Source organism: Cygnus atratus, chromosome 21 (genome assembly GCF_013377495.2).
Source record: "Cygnus atratus isolate AKBS03 ecotype Queensland, Australia chromosome 21, CAtr_DNAZoo_HiC_assembly, whole genome shotgun sequence".
NCBI lineage: Eukaryota > Metazoa > Chordata > Aves > Anseriformes > Anatidae > Cygnus > Cygnus atratus.
In genome coordinates this window covers 776,117-794,176 of record NC_066382.1, presented here as the reverse complement: position 1 = coordinate 794,176, position 18,060 = coordinate 776,117, and the positions used below count along the sequence as shown (strand labels likewise).

Below are 18,060 nucleotides of genomic sequence, written 5' to 3'. Positions count from 1 at the left end.
CTGCAGGAGAAAAGCAAGAAATAGGCTGTAAGTGTGAGCAGCTCCTCCGATTTTGGGGGTTTAACAGCAGCCTGGTGCCACGCACGGGCATCATTGGCTCGCTCAGCAGGGAGGAGCAGCTCTCGCACCCCGCGGCTCTCACCTCCAGGCAGCAGTCTTAAACCGCCAGTCTTTATCGTTTTGACAACGTAATCTTTATTTGCTGCTGACAACAATATATGCAATTACAGCTCTTGACACACCAAATAGGAAGAACACCCCAGACACTGAAAGGGAAAAACAGCCACGTGTTTTCAAGTTGAGCACACTCTCACTTACACTTTTCAGAGTTGCAAACTCTGCTGCAAGCCAAGAAGCGAGAGGGTCAACGCCGCTGAGCTGCAGCCGGGGGCTCCCCAAGCAGAGCGCTCCCCCGGGCTACGGCAAGGGGTCAGGCAGCAATCCTGGGCCATCACACTGCCGCTCGGGATCCCCCGCTGCAGCTCCACCATTTCTGGCGGTGGCTGAGCACAGGGTGCTGGCACACACACAGGTCCCTGGGGGTGAGGGACAGGGGGATGGGGGTGCCGGCCGCTCACCCCCACCACGGCTGCACCGTGAGCCTCACTGCTGCCTCGCCATCGATCGTGCTGCCAACAGCAATGCCGATGACTTTAATTGTTGATAAATGGCAGACATAAAAGCGAGCTATTGTGCTTCTAAAAGAAATTTAATTAAGGGTGAACATAAGGGATTTATCACTTGACAGCTTAGCTGTTCACAGCGGCTGCACATCCAGCCGTCCATCACCTGCCCCACGGCCGCTCCCGGCCCTGGGAAGGGGGCAGACACCGGGGGCACCGACCCTGCCACCCCCTCCGTGAGGACCCCAGATATGCACAGGAGTTTTTTGTCTTTGATAAGCTTTTAATTACAGACAGCCTTTTCTCAGGGATGGACACTTATGTCTGATTGTTTTTCTTAATGCATCTGTTGCATAACCAGGGTTTCCCTCCACACAGGAACATTTTCTTCACTAATTATTAGATTTCCGCATCCAAAGAGCAAATTAAGGGACATGAATATGCAAATCTGGTGCTTCTAAACAGATACAACCGGAGCTGCGTGAGGAGGAGATCGAAGTTGTACTGACATTTGACTCCCAACTTTTTGCCTTTTTTTTTTAATTTTGACTTCCTCTACTTTGTTTTTTGCACTAGAGAGAGGTAAAAATAAACCTGCAAAATGTTTGTAAGAAGTTTAGAAATCTATTAAAATTATAGCCACAAGATATAATAATATATAATTGAGTTACAAAAACAAAATCCCAGCTCATCTGTGGGAGTGTTTCAAACTTTGTCCTTTTGGATGCATCCTCCTGTTGCCATGGAAACAGGGCAGGCTGTGGGTTTTCAACATTTCCAACCCTTTTTAGGGAGCTGTGCACGCTGAGAGCTGTCTCGGTTTCTCCTTGCATTCCTCTACTCAGACGATGGCTTTGGGGCAGCATCAGGAACCATCTGGGTGCCGCCACTGAGCCATCTCCAAAGTGATCTGAGATAAGCACACCTGCGTTAGCATCCTTTCAAGACAATGTCTTAAAGCTATTTTTTTCCTCTTGTCTGTATGTTGAGGATCTCTAATGATATCCTGAATAAGTCATTTAAAATGATGATCTGATGTGGGTTGCCAGCAGCTGGTAAACTCCCTTTCTATGAGCACATAAAAGGGAAAGGAAAAACTTGTCTGTAGGAATAGCAAAGCAATTTGTAAAGGCGCTGTTTGATGTAGGAGTCCCTGAACTATAACTACTGCTAATGTACAGCCTACATTTAAGTTTTTACAGGATTAAGATTTCTTCCTTTAGTTTCTACAACATCTGCAGAACCAAAGCCCCCTCCAGCTGCCTCAGCTCCTGCCCCAAGCCCCCCGAGATGTGCCCGCTGCTGTCCTGTGGCAGGGAGGGCCAGAGCCACCGCCACGCAGCCGACACTTTCCTATCACCTGGAATAGAGGCCTGCTTGCAAAACTCAGCAATTGCTTCATAAACAGAAAATTACTCTTTGATTAATCTATTTCAAAATTTTCCCAGAAGATTGTTTTGGCTTGGGGTTTCCAAACGGTGTATTTTCGTGGGTGGGAAGGGCTCCATTACCAACAGCGAGCTTGGTACAAAGCACAGCTTGAAAGGCAATGGAAATTTTTTGCTTTTCAAAGTCACCACCCAAGCTCTCAGTCAACACTGCCATTTGATAAAAGCCTCTAAACTTCCATAGAAGTGCTGCTCCCCTCCCCCTTTTAATATTTGCACCATTTCAACCAAACCAGCCACCTTCAAGCCCAGGATACCAGACACCTCCAACCTACTCACACTTACCATCCCCGCTGCCGCACTGCCCTTTCCCTGTTTAACACCAGCTATGGACAGGGAGAGCAGTGATACGAGCACGTCTGCATGGGGAGATGATTTAGCACAGCGGACAGCTTGGGAATGTACTGGATGGCAGAAACTGCACGGCATCACAGATGGCTTCAATTTAGGGCTGTAACTTCACCAAACAAGCCATTTCCACAATTTGAGCCCTTCCAATTTCACTCTTGGGAATCCTGTGGAATAGCAAGAAAAGTAAATTAAAAGAGCTGCCTGCTTTGCTCCCTGAATGGTGCTTGTTTTGCAAATGAGTTCTCCACAGTCCACGCAGGGTCAGCCCTACAGTGAAACGGGAGCTTGTGTGTGTTGGGGGGGGGGGGGGGTTAGCTCGGAACCCAAAATAACGAGGAAGATCTAATTTCACAGACTCCAGGGAGAATATTTAGGCTTCCAGACCAATTTTGTTAGAAATAAAGTAGGTCAGCAGTGGCTTCTTTCCACATGTCAGTGCTGGCACACGCACCCGGTGTCTGGCGGGCAGCCGCGGCAGGAATCGCCCAGGCTCCCTCGCTGTGGCTCCTCGGGGTGTACTGGGAGCACTGGGGGTACCCACACAGAGAGGGGGCTCAGCAGCAGCCGCACTGCTCCGACCTGGACAGCAGGAGCAGAAGTGCTTCAAGCTGGGGTGCCTGGGCTTTGAGCCTTGGGGCTACCCGGGCAGGGTGCTGAGCAGCCTCGCGGTGCTGGTGCAGTGCCCCATGCAGGCACAGCACACGGCAGCATTCATCAGAGCAATTAAACACAAGGACCTCCATTGGGTAAAGAAAATGAGGCAACACTGTAAAGGGGAGAAGGGGGAGAATAGAGGAAGAATGCTGAATTCTGCACATCAGGAAAAGAGTAATATATTTAACAAATATTCCATTAACTGCCAGCAGGATTATATTTTTCTTAGCACGCAAAAATGCTAAGTGAGCTTCAAAGGGAGCTTCATGGCAGCTTGGTTGCTCCACTCCCATCTGTGCGAAGCCACATTCAAATTAACAGCTAAGCATGAATAGTCCCCACCCCAATTAACTCTCCCAGCTCCCTTCCTAAGCCTTCCATTTCCTCTTTTGCTGTTGTTTTGGGGTTGGTTTGGTTTCCATCCATCCAGCTGGAGGCTTTGAATACCTCTGCAGCCGCCTGATGCGGGAGCATGCAGGGGAAGGGAGGGAACCATCCTCACAGCAGTGTTATTTCAGAACATTGTCTCGTTGTAAGCACACGAGAAAAATACCTTCTTGGCATCCCGGCCTGGGTGAAAATTAGGTCAGTGCTACTGGGACAGGCATCATCACAATTACCATGAGCAATTAGAATTGGTATCTTCTCTTCACAAGATGACTCAAAAACAAGCATCAGAAGTGAAATGAGTCTGCAATTGCCAGCTACCCATTAATTGATCTGGAGAAGCAAAGGCAGGCACCATTGTGCACATCACCCTCAGCTGTTTAGAACAGAAGATAAAGCAACACAGTGATGGACCAAGCACCGGTATTTGGGGAATTCCCAAATGCCATGTTTTCCCCCCAGGGGACCCTGTCTGAAATCCAGCCACAGGCTCCAAACCTGCCTGTGGAACGACCACTCCGAGGGTCTCTTCTCCTGTTTTTTTCCCCATTCTGCATTTTGGGTCAGAGCTGGGGCACTCTGGAGAGCTCCTCACCCTGCTCCAGCACACACACCCAGAACCCGGCTGGGGGGGCTCTGCCCCTACCTCCCCGTACCACAACCGATTCAGCAGCTGCTCACTGAAGCTGGAGCTTAAAAGCACTAAAGGAAAAAAAAAAAAAAGGCAGAAATTTACAAAGCCTCTTTTTATCTAAATTATGTGGCACTTTAGAAGATTAAATATTCTACAAAAGCCTGAAGCCCCCAAGTTATCAGTCTCGGGGAAAAAAATATGATCTCACAGAAGCTGTGCTATAGATGTTTTTAGAGTATCGGATGTAATGGATTTCATCATTCTCCTCTACAGACTGAAATAAAACAGTCTTTTCATGCTGAATGAGAACCAATATTTCATGGAAAATGGTTATTTGTGAAATTATCAAGCAAACCAACAGAAAACCTCTGGACAAGATTACCCAAACCTGCAACGCTTCTGCATGTGTTCGGAGTTAATGCTGCAGAGTGCTCGCGGGATCCAGACCCGCTGCCGGCGTTAACACAGCCTGGGTCCTCTCGCACCCGAGTTCCTGCCAGCAGACACGCGGGCCTGAGTTTCTTTTCACTTTCTTACATTGATTTTTATCGCGGCACATCTCCTCTCACGGAGTTAATCCCGACTTACACGGCTGTAAACATGTTTGGAGGCTGGCAGATTATCAGCCCCAGCCTCTCGCAGCTGGAGCGCTGACAGGCTGCCTTCCCAGCGGATCTTCCTGCGGCTGCGGGCGGTTTGCTTGCGAACGGAGGGAGCACAGAAAGATTCCAGAGTTCTCCTGCAAGGACGGAGAAGTGCAGGTGACGCTGCCGCTCGCAGACCCTGGGGACTTACAGGGCTTGGCTATGGCCGTGTCCCCCTGCTGCCCGCTCCTTTCCCACAAGGGCACACGCGTGGAGGCAGCCAGGCGCTGATCCTTCTCCCTTTCCTTTCCCCGACTGCCGGCGTGGTGACAGCTCTCCTGCAGGCCACTGCTGCTCCCAGCCTCCCGCTGCTCTTCACGCACCACTGCAAGTCAGCACCGGGCTGCCAACAACTGCTGAAGGGCAAAATTGGGGGCACAAAGGGATTGCGCAGAGCGGGCGTGGAGATGGGGAGACCGACGGTTTGCTGTGCTCATCCCAGAGGAAGCCACAACCTTGGAGAAGGAGCAAGGAGAAGAGCAAGGGTGCTGCTGTGCACAGGAGGCTGAGGACATGGGCTGGAGCATCTGTGCCAAGGGTGAGCAGCAGGAGCCGCAGCAGATTTCCCTGCACACTGTGCCCTCACCTGCAGGGGAGCATCCCACTGAGGGGCAAGCACCTGCGGCGCTGCTCCAAGGCCCAGCACATCCAGCCCCATGCTGAAGGTGCCTTCCCAGTTGCCAGTTCTCATTAGTAATATGCTGTGAATAAGAGCTGCACGTCTCTCTTTCTATATCTAATTGCAGTAGGGAAAAATCACTGCTGCTCTGAAACAAATATTTGTGCTGTCCCTGCATTGCTTTCAGGGCCCCTTGCCTGCCGGTGATAGGCAGGGCAGTTAGCGAACACCCAGGCAAGGCAGCGACACAGCTGATGCTTATTTGGATAAAGCAACGTGTTGCTAGCCTAAAGGTGACCACATGCCAATCCATCTTCTTCACTTGATGGAATTAAATGCACAAAGCCCTGTATATTACACAGAGATCAATAAAACCACAGTGCCAAGAAGAAATACTTTACCATTTGCCACGCACAAAACGGACTCCATCCAAGTAAACCTTAAGACCCTTAGCTTCTAGTATCATTTGAGCCTGTCAGGTTTTAATCTTCACAGATAATGACAAATCCCCCCAAAAAGTGTCTATCAGTCACCACCGGTAGCCCAAACACATCAAGCTTAGAGTTAATGGCACTAGCCAGGTCTCTGCTGGCAGTGGGGGCTCCGTGCTGCTGCACCCCACATCACGCCTCCACCCCGGGGGCCACCACAGCCCCTCTCTGATCTTCACCATGAGCACAGAGCCCAGTGTGCCCACAACCTGGCTGGGCTGCAGCAGGAGGGGCTGCTGGCAGAGCTGCCAGGGAGAGGATGCTAATTTGGGCTTTTATAAGCCCTGCTCTGCCCGGCCGGCTGCAAACCGCCATGTTAATGAGCTACAGCCATCCACCTGCTGCTGCTGCACATCAAGGTGCTTTTATCCCATCCATAATTCCTCAGTAAATATTTAGAAGCAGGGGGGGAACTAACGAGAAACTCCAAGTGAGCTCCCTGCCAGAAGAAGCTGCTGGCTGACGCACGGCCGTCCAAGGCTCTGAATGCACTTGGCTGTTTTCTGCCCATGATCTGTGCCAGCCCAGCCTCTGCTAATAAGTAATTAGGAGATAATTAACATTTGTAGCATACAGTGGGAAACATCTGGGCCTGATAATGTATGAGATGCCTTCGAGGGTGATTAATGGGGTCTGGAGAAAGGAGAGTGGTGGGCGGCCCAGCAGAGCACCTTGCCGGCGGGGAGGGGCTGGAGACAGGCGGGGACAGCCCAGGGGATGCTCCGGCTGGTGGCAGTGGTGATGCCACCTCTCCAAAAACACCAGTGGGAGCACGGGGCCGTCCTCTCGGGAAGAGCATTTCCCAGCCGGGAGCTGGTGCTCAGGAGCAATCCAGACTCAGAGGAAAAACAGAGGGCACTTTGCAGAGCTAGAATTTATTTCAGATGGCTCCTACTTAATTAAGTGTTTCATTTGCATAACCTTACACAGTTAGTCACTTCTGTCATAATGAAATTCAGCCATGTGCAAACAGTTAGAAAAAATAACATACATAACTCAAACTTATGTTTGTTGTAAAAATGGTTTTACACGATTCGGTTAAATAGGCCTGATGTATAGCCCAGAACTGTCTTTCCTTCCTATTTAAATAGAGAAATAAATCTGCACATTGATTTTTAAGGAAATTATTTCAAATTTTCTGGGCTTCATTGGTTTCTCTTTGGCAGATTTCTGTTTCTATCTGATTTCCCCACCGCAAAGATCTGAAGTGAAGGGTGAACTATTGGGCTTCCAACAATAACTTACAAATTTATTTCCTTGTAAATTATTAAAAGGCCAAGCCAACAGCATGTCAAGGGGTCCTTAAGGCCTAATGTAACCTTATTAAACCCTTCTCTTGGTCTTAAAGGTTACCTGTGTTCAGTCTCAGCCTCTTCTGCCTTTTAAGCAGCAGCATGTGTGTTGAATAATGAAGAGAACCCAAAAATGCACGCATGCATATAAGTATTTTTAGAGCAGCTTTGACCTTCTGCAGCTTGCCGCTTCCCCCGATGTGACACCATGAGAAATATCCTCGGTGACACCATTCAGGTGCTTGCAAGGGGCTGCGAGCAGGCGCCGCAGGTCCACCCGGGCTCTGCCTGTCCGGGCACTTCTCATGGCCTGGGAGTCGTGATTTAAAATGTCTATAAATACCCAGGAAGGTAAATGCATTAACCTTATCTTGATTCTGGAGTGTAATTACATAAATTCTGGCTCCCAAGTAAATTAGTATATTAATATCTATTTTGTTCCTGTAATTACTATCATCTCTTAGATCTTACAGCTATTTGCTAGCTCAGGCACGCGCACTCACAAGGGCACTGCTGCTGCCACAACACGACACCGTGTGCCATGCTCCAGAGGCATGGCATTGGCCACGTGGCTTCGCTCAATGCACAGACACCCAGGAAACCCATTTTCAGACTACGAAGATGATTCATAGCTTAAATAAAGGCACTACATATGACTAAACCTGATTCTCCCTAAGTGAAAGTGCCAGGCCAGTCCCCACCCGAAGATAAGCCCTCCTGCTTGCAGAGCCCCTTGGAGCCGGCTCGGATCGGCTCTGACTTGTGGGAATAACTTAACTGAAAGCCTGTTCCAGACATGTGTGTACAAAGGAAATAAAAAGGGAGTGATATACTGGTGCTTGGTGATACATTGAAATAACGGGCACTGGCAATGACAAGGAAACATATAGCCAGGAGAGGAGACGCTATTTTTCACAAGGTGCAGACACCGGTAACAGGGAGAGGTCCCGGGAACCCATCCAAGGCTGACCGGAGAGCAAGCTGCATTCATCACGCCGGCCTCAGCTCCCTCGCACAGATGTAGCTCCCGGCACGGCCGCGGACGTGGGCTGAGCACGGTGTGACGGAAGCAGAGCAGAGGTGGCCCCGGGGACGGGCGGTGACCTGGGGGACACACACGAGGAGCAGCAGGGCTGGGTGCAGAGCCCAGGGGTGACCCCGGCCCCTCGGGGCCACCCCGGGACTGTTCCATCCATCGGCTGGGAGGAAGCGGTGAGGAAGCAGCACCCGCTTTGATCTCCATGGAAACCCGAGCCCGAGCTGCAGGGAAAGCTTTAATTTGAAGTGCTTATTTGGCTGAGACCCTGGGAATAATCAACAGGAGATTAGACGCATTAAGAACCAGCAGGGGTGGGATGTTTCTCAGAAAATGGGTGCCAAAAGAGTATCTGATACGATTAGGCTTAAAAACCTGCTACTGAAAGGCACTGCGCGGAGCAGGGCGAGCCAGTCGCAGCAAATGATTTATTTTACTAATTTAGCCCCTCTTCTCTGTAGGCAAATTATCCATGAAGAGCCTTTGATTTTCCTGAATTTGTTCACTAATATGAAGCGAGCGGGCAGACAGCACACGCGGGCACAGCTCAGCACGGCCGCCCGCCGGGGCCAGTCAAACTAAACCCCACTGCTGCCTCCGAGCCACATGGGTCCCATGCCTGGCACCCTGTGGAGAGCCCTGGCCACTGGCCCTCCAGCCAGCAAAATCAATGACAACAGCTGTTCTCAAGAAATAGGCCTCAGTTTTTGGGGCAAACCTTTCCTCCACGCTCTCTGTGCTGCCAGCTTGCATGGCTTTACCAGTGCTGGAGCCTCCCCAGTCCACAGCCCGTGAGATGAAGGTGTTATTATTTTCCTTCAGTTTCTCCTTTCCCCAGGTTAATTAATTCCCGTTTGCCAGGATCAGAGTTCAGACTCGACTCAGATGCCGCAGCACTGAGTGCCACCGCATCCACAAAGCCCCTTGGCGGGGGGTTCTGCCTGGACTCACCGCCCTGCAGAAGAACTCACAGCAAATAATCCTCGGGACTGCTTATCCCACAGCAGCAGATGTAAATTTTAGCCTCTGTCCCAAAGGGAGCATAAAGCAGCAATAAAGGCGGAGGACTGCTTTTATGATCAATTCTGCTTTACAGCCTTTCTTCAGCAAAGCAAGTTTAACAGTAGGGCATGGCTGCTACAGAAAGCCTGGATGACATTGTTTCAGATGGGAAAAGGTGACTCACTGGAGATGTGAAGAGATTTCCAGCCATAAAAGAAAGGCTGTGACGTCCGGAGCAGGCGGCCGCCCACCGCTGCGGCAAGGCGTGGGAGTTGCTGCTGCCCCCGGTGCCTCTGGAGACGGCGCCTGCCTTGGCCCGCGCACGGTGAACGAGCACTCGGTGGTGTGCAGCGATGGTGAGGAGGGGTACCCCACGCCCCCCGGCCCTGCCGGCAGCCCCAGGTTCTGGTCGGGCTCTGCAGGCACGCGGAGAACAGCGAGCTGAGCACCCACACGCTGGGCGGGATGGTGGCAGTGCCGTGCCACAGGGAGCACACACGGTGCTGCGGGGGCAAGAAATGCACTGCTCTGCTGGGAACTGCCCCGCATCCAGCTCCTCCCACGCCTACCCTGCCATGCACATGTCAGTGAGGGACGGGGACATCGTCCCGAGGGACACAGCACCACGACCTGGCAGGGCCCATCGTCCCGAGGCCAGGGGAACGTGGGCAGAGATGTTTTCGGAGCAGGTTTCCTCCTGGCTGGCAGCACTTCAAATACTGGTAGCAGCCACTCGGGCTATTTGCACAGAGCCGTGCTTTTCAGTAAAACTGCAGGTCTAGTCTTTCTACGGAAGGGAAACACCTTGCTTTATAGAGAAAATAAAAAGCCTGAGAGTACAAAATACTACATGACATATGGAAATGCACAGTAAAAATAGCTGAGACCTGGCATAGTCTTCTGGCATCTTCCTTCCCCATTTCCCATTCTATTTGTATTTTGGAGATAAACAGAAGGCCGCAGCCTCCAAGGCTTTTATTCCAGGACTTTTCATTTAATTTAATTATTGAAGTATTTTTCCCCCAAGATAAGATCTGTGTGACATTTTATAAGCCATACCTTCTGGCAGAGTCCACTCTCCTTATGCATCCACTACCAGCTTAATATATTTACAAAAGCTAATAAATAGGTCCTATTGCAGGAGGAAAAAATAACATCCCCAGGATAAGTCTTAAAAGATAAACTTGTACATTTTCATTGAACATCTAATGAGTGAGCAAGAGGGGTAATAAGCCAGAGAAAAGGTGCAAATGAAGTATTAATCTGGGACCCAAAGGAAAACGAAACCATCAGAAGCTGGTTCTCAGACAGTCCCGCAGGGCGTGCAGCCGGATACATGCCAGACAGAGCCCTGCTGCCGCCGTGCCCGCTGCACAATCCTGCTCTTTGTGGGAGTGCTGGCACCCTCCGGGATAACACCCGGGGAAGGGTGCAAGGCAGCACAGATGGAAGCTCCTGCTGCCTCCCCATTGCTAACCCTCTCTTCCCACCAGCTGGTGGCAATCCTCGTGGATGTACCAGGCAAGGGCAGCTCGCCCTGCTGCCGGCACTGCGGACCGGCCGAGAGAGCAGTCCCTGCACTGAGGCACACAGCAAGACACCAATGCTCCTCAGTGCTTGAGAGTAAGTGGAAAAGACAGACTGAAGGACATTTAGAACCAGAGAGCTCAAGCAATTTGCTTAAGGTCATTTAAGAAGCCAGTGGCAGAGCTGAGAAATTCATCAGAGCTTCCCTACGGGTCATCCATCGTTGCTTTATCATAAAACCCAGCCAGGGAGCTGGGACCCCAAGCTCCTTGCTGTCCAAGCCTCAGCACACAGGTCCCTGGCACACCAGCATCACATCGCCCCACAGCTGAAGTGCCACCCTGTGCTCTGTGGCTGGCAGCCCGCAGCAGCCGAAGCCCCGTTCCCTAACGTGTTGTTCTGAGCTCCTTGAAATGTGGTCTGGAACCCTCCCAGATTTGTGATTAGCTAGACTAAATTAAGATTAATCATATTTTTAAAGCGATGATTGTTAGTGCGTTGCTCATTTGTGTGTCTCACCCAGCCCTACCAAATCTGCTCGGAGCATCAAGGAAGGGATGTGCTTTGTTGGGCCAGGTACCAGATGTGCACACCAAAATCCCCACCAAGAGGCCAAATCTTCTGGTCCCGCTTTGTGCTGAGCCTTTGTCACCGTCCACCCAAGAGCTGCTGCAGTAGTGACAGCAGTCTGGGCAGCGGTGCGCTTAATTATATGTGACACTGATACAGATCACTTTAAAAGTTTAAGGGTATCTGAAGCCGTGTAAATACTGGATGTCGTTGGCCTTCACTAACAGGGACTCTGCTCCCCACTTCTGCATAATAAGGTGATAGGTAAATGAACACAGAGCATCAGTTCATCATCAAGTGCCAAGAGGGGGACAGAGAGAAGGGAAATGATTTTAAAGCAACCATCAGTTTGTAAATACTACCAATTCCTCATGATGCAGCTGTGAATAATTATTAAAATTAATCTGCATTTATACGCTACGTTCTGCCTACCAAGACGTGTGCCACGTGCACGGAGCAAGCCCAGGACCTCGCCGCCTGGCCCGGCACAATGCGGAGGCAGCCCCGGCTGGTGACAGCTCGGGGCAGCAGAGCGAGGGCTGTCCCCACCTGGGCATCACATCCACACCTCGGCACCACCGCTACAACACTTCGTACCGGAGCTAACGGGAGGCCTCCCACACTCCTGCTGAACAGGACCTGGTCAGGGAGCGAGGACGTGTCTGGAAAAAGCCATACTCCAATTCATCTAGGATGGATGGATTGGCGTACCACGGCAGGCAGTTCTGGGGCTTTCCATCTCTTCTGCCAGTCCTCCTTTCTCCTGGAGATGCTAATAAAATGCATTTCCTACAGCCATTGTTTCATTTATAGAACCTTCAGCCTGGTTTTGATTGAGTGCACTTAATATAGTTGCTCTTGTTGTATAAAGGATTTTGAGCCCGGTATTTGACAGCCTTGATCTTGAAGAAATCCATTAAGAGTAGTTTTATCTCCAGGTTTTGTAACCATTAAATCAGTTTTTTATCAAGTTGCTGTTATGCTTTCAGGAAGATGTGTGGGAGACATGGGGAATAAACCTTCCAAATTCAGATGTTGGGACTGCTTCCCCATATTTGAGCTAAGTGTTAATAACCAAAAAGGGATTTTTCTCTGCAGAAGAACATTTTACACCTCACTTAAGAGGAGTAGAGGGCACAAACTTCTAGGCGACAAGAGTGAATCGCAATTGACCTAATAAATATTCCTTAGCTTATTCCTTCTGGAGAAAGAGAGCCATGAATCGCATCCCCCGGCTTTAGACACCACAGATCAACTGGTCCCGGGTACCACGGCCTCAGGGACTGCAGGTCTGTGTCCTGTCGGAAGCACCTTTTTCTTTCCCCTTCTCAAACAGGAAAATCAATGATTCTTGCAGATAAACTTTTGAGAAGCCAGGCAGAAAAGGTCCCAGGGCCTCCCTGTTGCGAGGGTGCCTTCCCTGCACCTCGACCCCGGCGCTGCCTTCCCCCGAGAGCCAGACCTCGCAGGGAGGGAGCGCAGGGCTCACGTTCTGCTCTCTTTGTCCTGCAGGTGCCCCGCAGGGAAACCCAATTCCCTTCAGGTTTGCAACCATCCTGGCACGGACCTTCTTGCATTAAACCATTTTTCTTTTAAGGAGCTTAGCTGCGGCTCTCCACGCAGGGAAATGAATTGGGCCACAATTGATGTCGTTTCCCCCTCCGCCTGCTCCTTTCCTGAGCACCCTGACTTAGAGCTGGAAGCAATGCTGACCGTGTCCATCATGCTCTGTCACTGCAGGAACAATTTGGTTGTCTTAAAGCTAATATATAATTACTACCAGCAAATATTTCTTTGCCAGGAAGCCCAATGACTCCCTGGAGTAAACTTGTACAGTTTTCCAGAAAGAGTCTCTCTAACAAGGGGAGATGTATTCGAAGTTTTCTCAATGAAGGCTGCCAATGCTGCGAGGCACCGCTGGCTCGGCGCCTGCTCGGTGCCGGCGTGGCTCAGGGGGAGCAGAGGCACGGCAGGGCTGGAGGCCAGCGGTCCCGCGGATCACAGGGAGGTGTTGAGATAATCCTTGTGAACAACAGCCAGAGGCTTCCAGGAGCTTTCCTCGCTTTCTGGCGTGCTTCAGCTCTCCCCAGCACTCAGAGGAGGGGGACGGGGCAAGCCATGTGTCAGGAGCCCTGCGCCTGCCTGCGGTCAGAGTGGAGGGAGCGGGACCAGGGGGTGTGTGGGTGCTGCACCCCACGGCCACCCCAGCTGCCCGGCACCCCCAGTGCCAGGGGATCTGATTTATTGCCTACCTGCCAAAGACAAAACAGAATAAATTCATCTCAGGTGAATTAAAGCGTTTCACTTGGATTTTGACCTTTTAAAGAAAATGAATAATGCATTTGAAAATAAAAACTCATTTCAGACTTGAAAATCACAACACTTCCAGATGGAAATGCCAGGGCAACACATTATAACACCTAATTTCTCTGATTCCTGATGTGGAAAATCTGTTCAGAGCAGCACCTTTCCTTCGGCAGGGCAGGTGGAGGGGCCCAGCCAGGCCCCAGCTGCAGCAGCCCCGGGGACGCTCCTCGAGGGGCACCTGGGCTCCGGAGCTCTGCGGCTGTGCAACCGCAACGGTGTCCCACAGGGATTTTTGAGAGTTGTTCTTGCAGATTTCTCTCCAAGTCTTAAAGTTCTTGCACTACTCCCTTAACTATCGATGCCAGCAGCACCCCACCTGCTGATTTCCAGGGACGGCTTCTGCCAGCCCCACTCTGCTGCGGCAGGAGCATCGCTCCCAAGGAAGAGACACCAAGGACTGCGGGTGCATGCACCGGGCTGCTTGGACAGCCCAGACTTCTCTGCACCCCTCTTCCAGCCCTGCCAGGTTTCTCGGGGCATCGGTAGGGGTTTATGGAGCTGGTGAAGTGGCGTTTCTGCACAGCGTGCCATCAGCGTGCTGGTCACCCTGGGGCTTTGGCAGCCCTGCTGGCTGTACTCAGCACCCGGAGCAGACACCGTATCGCAATAAATTCATCATGTAACTGTCCCTCCATGTGTCATCGATTAATTGATAATGAAATTATGTCTCGGGATGTCATCGCCTGCAGTGCTCCGTGAAGCGCGCTGCGCAGCAGCCGGTGACACCACAACAGCACCAGCACCCGAAGCGATGCAGGTGCCGAGGCGCTTTGTGCCTCCCCCCACTGCCACCCGCTCCGAGCAGCCTGACAAGAACCCGGGCATGAATCTGGCAAATGCGTTTTCCTGCCAGGAGCAGCACGTTGGAGGGGTGCTGGCACCAGAGGGGGGGATGAGGGCACAGGCAGAGGAAGGCTCCCCCGTGCCCTCCCCACCTGCCTGGTGCACACGAGCCCAGGGACCCCCCCCCGGCCGCCCCCACACTTCCCGTGGCTGCAGGCAATGTGAGCGGCTGTCCTACACATGGCAAAAGCTCGTTAGCAGATTGGAGAACGTTTGCTTGATGTTGCAGTGCCATTTTCAAACAAGTCTATCATCTTTCAATTTGGCAGAGAATCTAAATACCCATTTTAACTAATAAAGATACCCAGTAATGTCTTATTACAACACTGGCAAGCTCCCAGCAAATATTACGGTGATCTTTTGTTCAATTAGGGTTTTCTCAAGCAGTCTCCATTTCAGCCCCCTAAAGGGGAAAACAACGCATTTTTAAAAGTTTGGGCTGGAGCAGAACCACCCTGGAGCCGGGGGTCTCGCTGCCTGTTTCCAGGCTGGGGGGTGCTCGGATGCCCCCCGTCACCCACCCGTGCCCACCCGACCCCTCCGCAGCCCCCAGCTGCGGGCAGCGCTCAGCCTCTGCCCACGGCCTCCTCCTGCAGGAGGGCTGCAGTGGACAGGCCCCTCGCCTCTTGCAGGGCCCTTTTTCATGCAAATATCACCCGTAACACTCCTCGGAAGGTGCTAAGAGCTTTCTCATGGGAAGTTTCTGCTCAGGTTTGTTTTTTAATGATATGTCCACTTTTTCCCCTTTTTTTTCCCCCAGACCGGAGTGCAGCTCCTGCTGTTTCAAGCCCAGCACTCTCCTTTCCCCACTCCAGCGTGGCAAGCATCTCAGCACCTCTCAGGGCCTGCAGGGCGACCCAGCAGGGGACAGAGATGGGCTGAGTAAAAGGACGATTAGGTGTCCTTATGGTCAAAGGATCTTAGGACTTGGCGTGATGTGTAACACCGAGGGAATTAATATTATGGGATGGCTGCCTGACACAGTCTGCCCTACGTGTGCTCCTCCAGTAATTAAGGATTTTTTGGAAGTGATGCACTTAACGACTTAGGAGCTTTTAGACAAGGTAATTAGCAGTGGTGCTGGACGCTTGAAAGCTGCGTGGCGGGATCTGGTGCCGCAGCCTCAGTGCTCCGGATTGGAAGCCAGTGGGGAGAGGGCTCCAGCTGGCTCACATTTTTTTGAGCAATTACTTGTCTTTCATAGCTTCCACCCCAGTGGCTTGAAATTTAATTTAAACCTATTGATCGGAGACGGCAGAACCCCTCACCCAGCCAAACCACACTTTTACCTTGCAGGAGCAGCAGTGGTGCCAAGCACAGGGCATGCCGGAGCTGTTCCTCTCCTCACTCCAGAGCAGGAGCAATCAGCAGCAATTTCACTAAAACCCTCTGCGCCAGGCTGGAGGGCAAAAATGGGGCCAGGAGACGCCAGGAGAGTTTCTTGGTGAAACGCAGATGAGCTAGACTAGGAGCGAGCAGCCTCCAGAAGCAGCAACCCTGACCCACTGCCGAGCACGTCCTGCAAGCATTTCCCCAGCACCCCGGGGCCGCCCGCACTCACCTGGGGCTGCGAGCAGCTTCCTAGGGTGGCTTGATTGGAGAGGCCAGATGCATTCAGCTGCCTTGGCAGAGAAAATGCTGTTTTTATTTTCTAACCTGATGGGAGGTAATTACACCACTCCTGGCTCCTTACCTTAAAAGCCAGAGCTCTTCGGTGCCTTTCCTGCCAACACCTGGAATATTCCCTGCTTGCACCTGAGCAGCATGAGCCCAGCACAGCTGGAGCGGGGTCAGGGCACCCAGGCTCCAACAGGTTGGGGCAGCTCCACCGACCTGCTTTAAACAGCCCCTTTTAAATGCAGTCAGTGCTGGTGTGCTGGGAACTGGAGCTCTCCCAGAGATAACCACTGCCCTTGTGGCCGTGCTGCCGCAGCTTCCCCCAGAGCCTGGGATGTGAAGGGAGCTGCAGTGAGCATCACAGGCAGCATTGAGAAGCTCGGCTCCTACAGCCCTGCTCACACAAACAGATTGCACACGTGGCACGTTGAACAAAAACACGTCGAGCATGGGCTGCGCATCCACACTCAGGAGGACGCAGGGAGGGAAATTCTTCCACTGCACTTGAGAGAGGCAATCCAAGGTCACTGCCTCGCTGCTTGTCCACACAGTGATTAATTACAGCTCACAGAAGTGCTAGGCACAAGCGAGGTTTTTATTTTTAAGATGGTATGGGTGGCGTAGGTCAGGGAGAGGTGCCCAGTGGAAAACCCAATGCTACAAAGCCACAGCCACAGCCCAGCGCTGCCCCCAGCCTGGCTGGGACCGCGGCACTGCTGGACAGGGAGCGAGCGCGTCACCAGCACGAGGAGCCAGCTGGGTGCAAGCAGAGATTTTGCTTGTTCATGCGCCAGAAGTCGACATTTTTGGGTTCCAAAGATAGTCCCTGACGGATTATTTGCTCTGGGTGATAAGTAAAGTTCAAGCATCTCAGCAGTGAGGTGCAGCTAAGTCCCGTCTAGGGAAGCGAGTGAATTTTGGTGAGTTTTCCAGCGAACTCTCTCAAGACTGGCAAACTGCCTGCAAAAGATGAGGGAAGGGGATCATTGTGTAGGATTGTCCTCTTTATTCTGCCTTTTGTTAGACTTTGGATAGTTCCTTCTTTCCTGTACTTTTTTCCAGATCTTGGTGGCCACAAGAAATGCAGACAGGCAGAAATATGAGCCAAATGTAAATAATTAACAGAGCCTTTCCACACTTGAAGGGATGCGCCTGATGAAAAAAAAATGAACTAGATTTAAACGTGACATTGCCTGCATACAATCATCAGAACGGGATCTCTGGCAGCACCCACTCCTACACCACAGAAATGTTTGAAATGTTGGGGCCGCCACGAGCTGCCGTTGATGCATCACCAGCACGTCACCGCAGCGCTGCCGCTGCTCCTCTGCCACCGCCCTCGTCCTTGGAAGCTGCCTCGCAGCAAGAAGAAACCTCACACCAGCGGCTGTTCCTGCAAGCTGTCTTCTCTCATTGAAGCTGCTCTTCCCCGTGTTTCCCAGACATTTCAGTATTTTATGGGAAAGGTTTGCTCAGTGCCTTCCGGTCCCGTGCTGGATGCTTCAGGGCATCTTCTAAGCACCCAGCCAGGATACAGCCACACAGGGAGGCAAGGGCATAAGCAGAATCAAAATGAGACATGCGAAGCCTTCAAAGGCTGGATTAAGTACCTGGCAGAGACTCGGAGAGTTCCTTCTTTCACCTCTAGTCAATTCGGCAACCTTTGCGTGACCCCTATAAAATTAGCTCAATTAAAGAGCGGCTCCAGAGCCTCCAATTTACATTCCTCAAGAAACATCCGCGCTGCGAGGCTGCGGGAGGACTGGCTGCAACAAAGCGCCGAAGGAGCAGCAGGAAAAGGCAGCGGTTTACAAGGTTTCTCTGAGCATATGTTCCCTGCATGCCACACGGAGAGGCCTCGCGAAGCCTCAGCCCATTAGCATTTTGATTCACCAGCGTGATCGCTCATCACCTGTCCCACCGCAGCTGCCACGCAGCGCACGCCCGGGCTGGGA

The 18,060-nt window shown here is 51.7% G+C and overlaps 1 long non-coding RNA gene across 2 annotated transcripts; it reads right to left on the bottom strand.

Annotated features, from left to right (window-relative positions):
• Positions 1-391: 391 nt before the first annotated feature.
• On the bottom strand, positions 392-16,495 carry LOC118253337 (uncharacterized). 2 transcript variants are annotated; one of them, XR_004780386.2, is made up of 5 exons: positions 16,182-16,495; positions 16,050-16,110; positions 4,686-4,836; positions 2,357-2,586; positions 392-1,533 (listed from the first exon to the last, which is right to left on the bottom strand). It is a non-coding gene; the product is annotated as an uncharacterized LOC118253337 (long non-coding RNA). The 2 variants fall into 2 exon arrangements; XR_007709072.1 differs by lacking the exon at positions 16,050-16,110.
• Between the last annotated feature and the right edge of the window lie 1,565 nt (positions 16,496-18,060).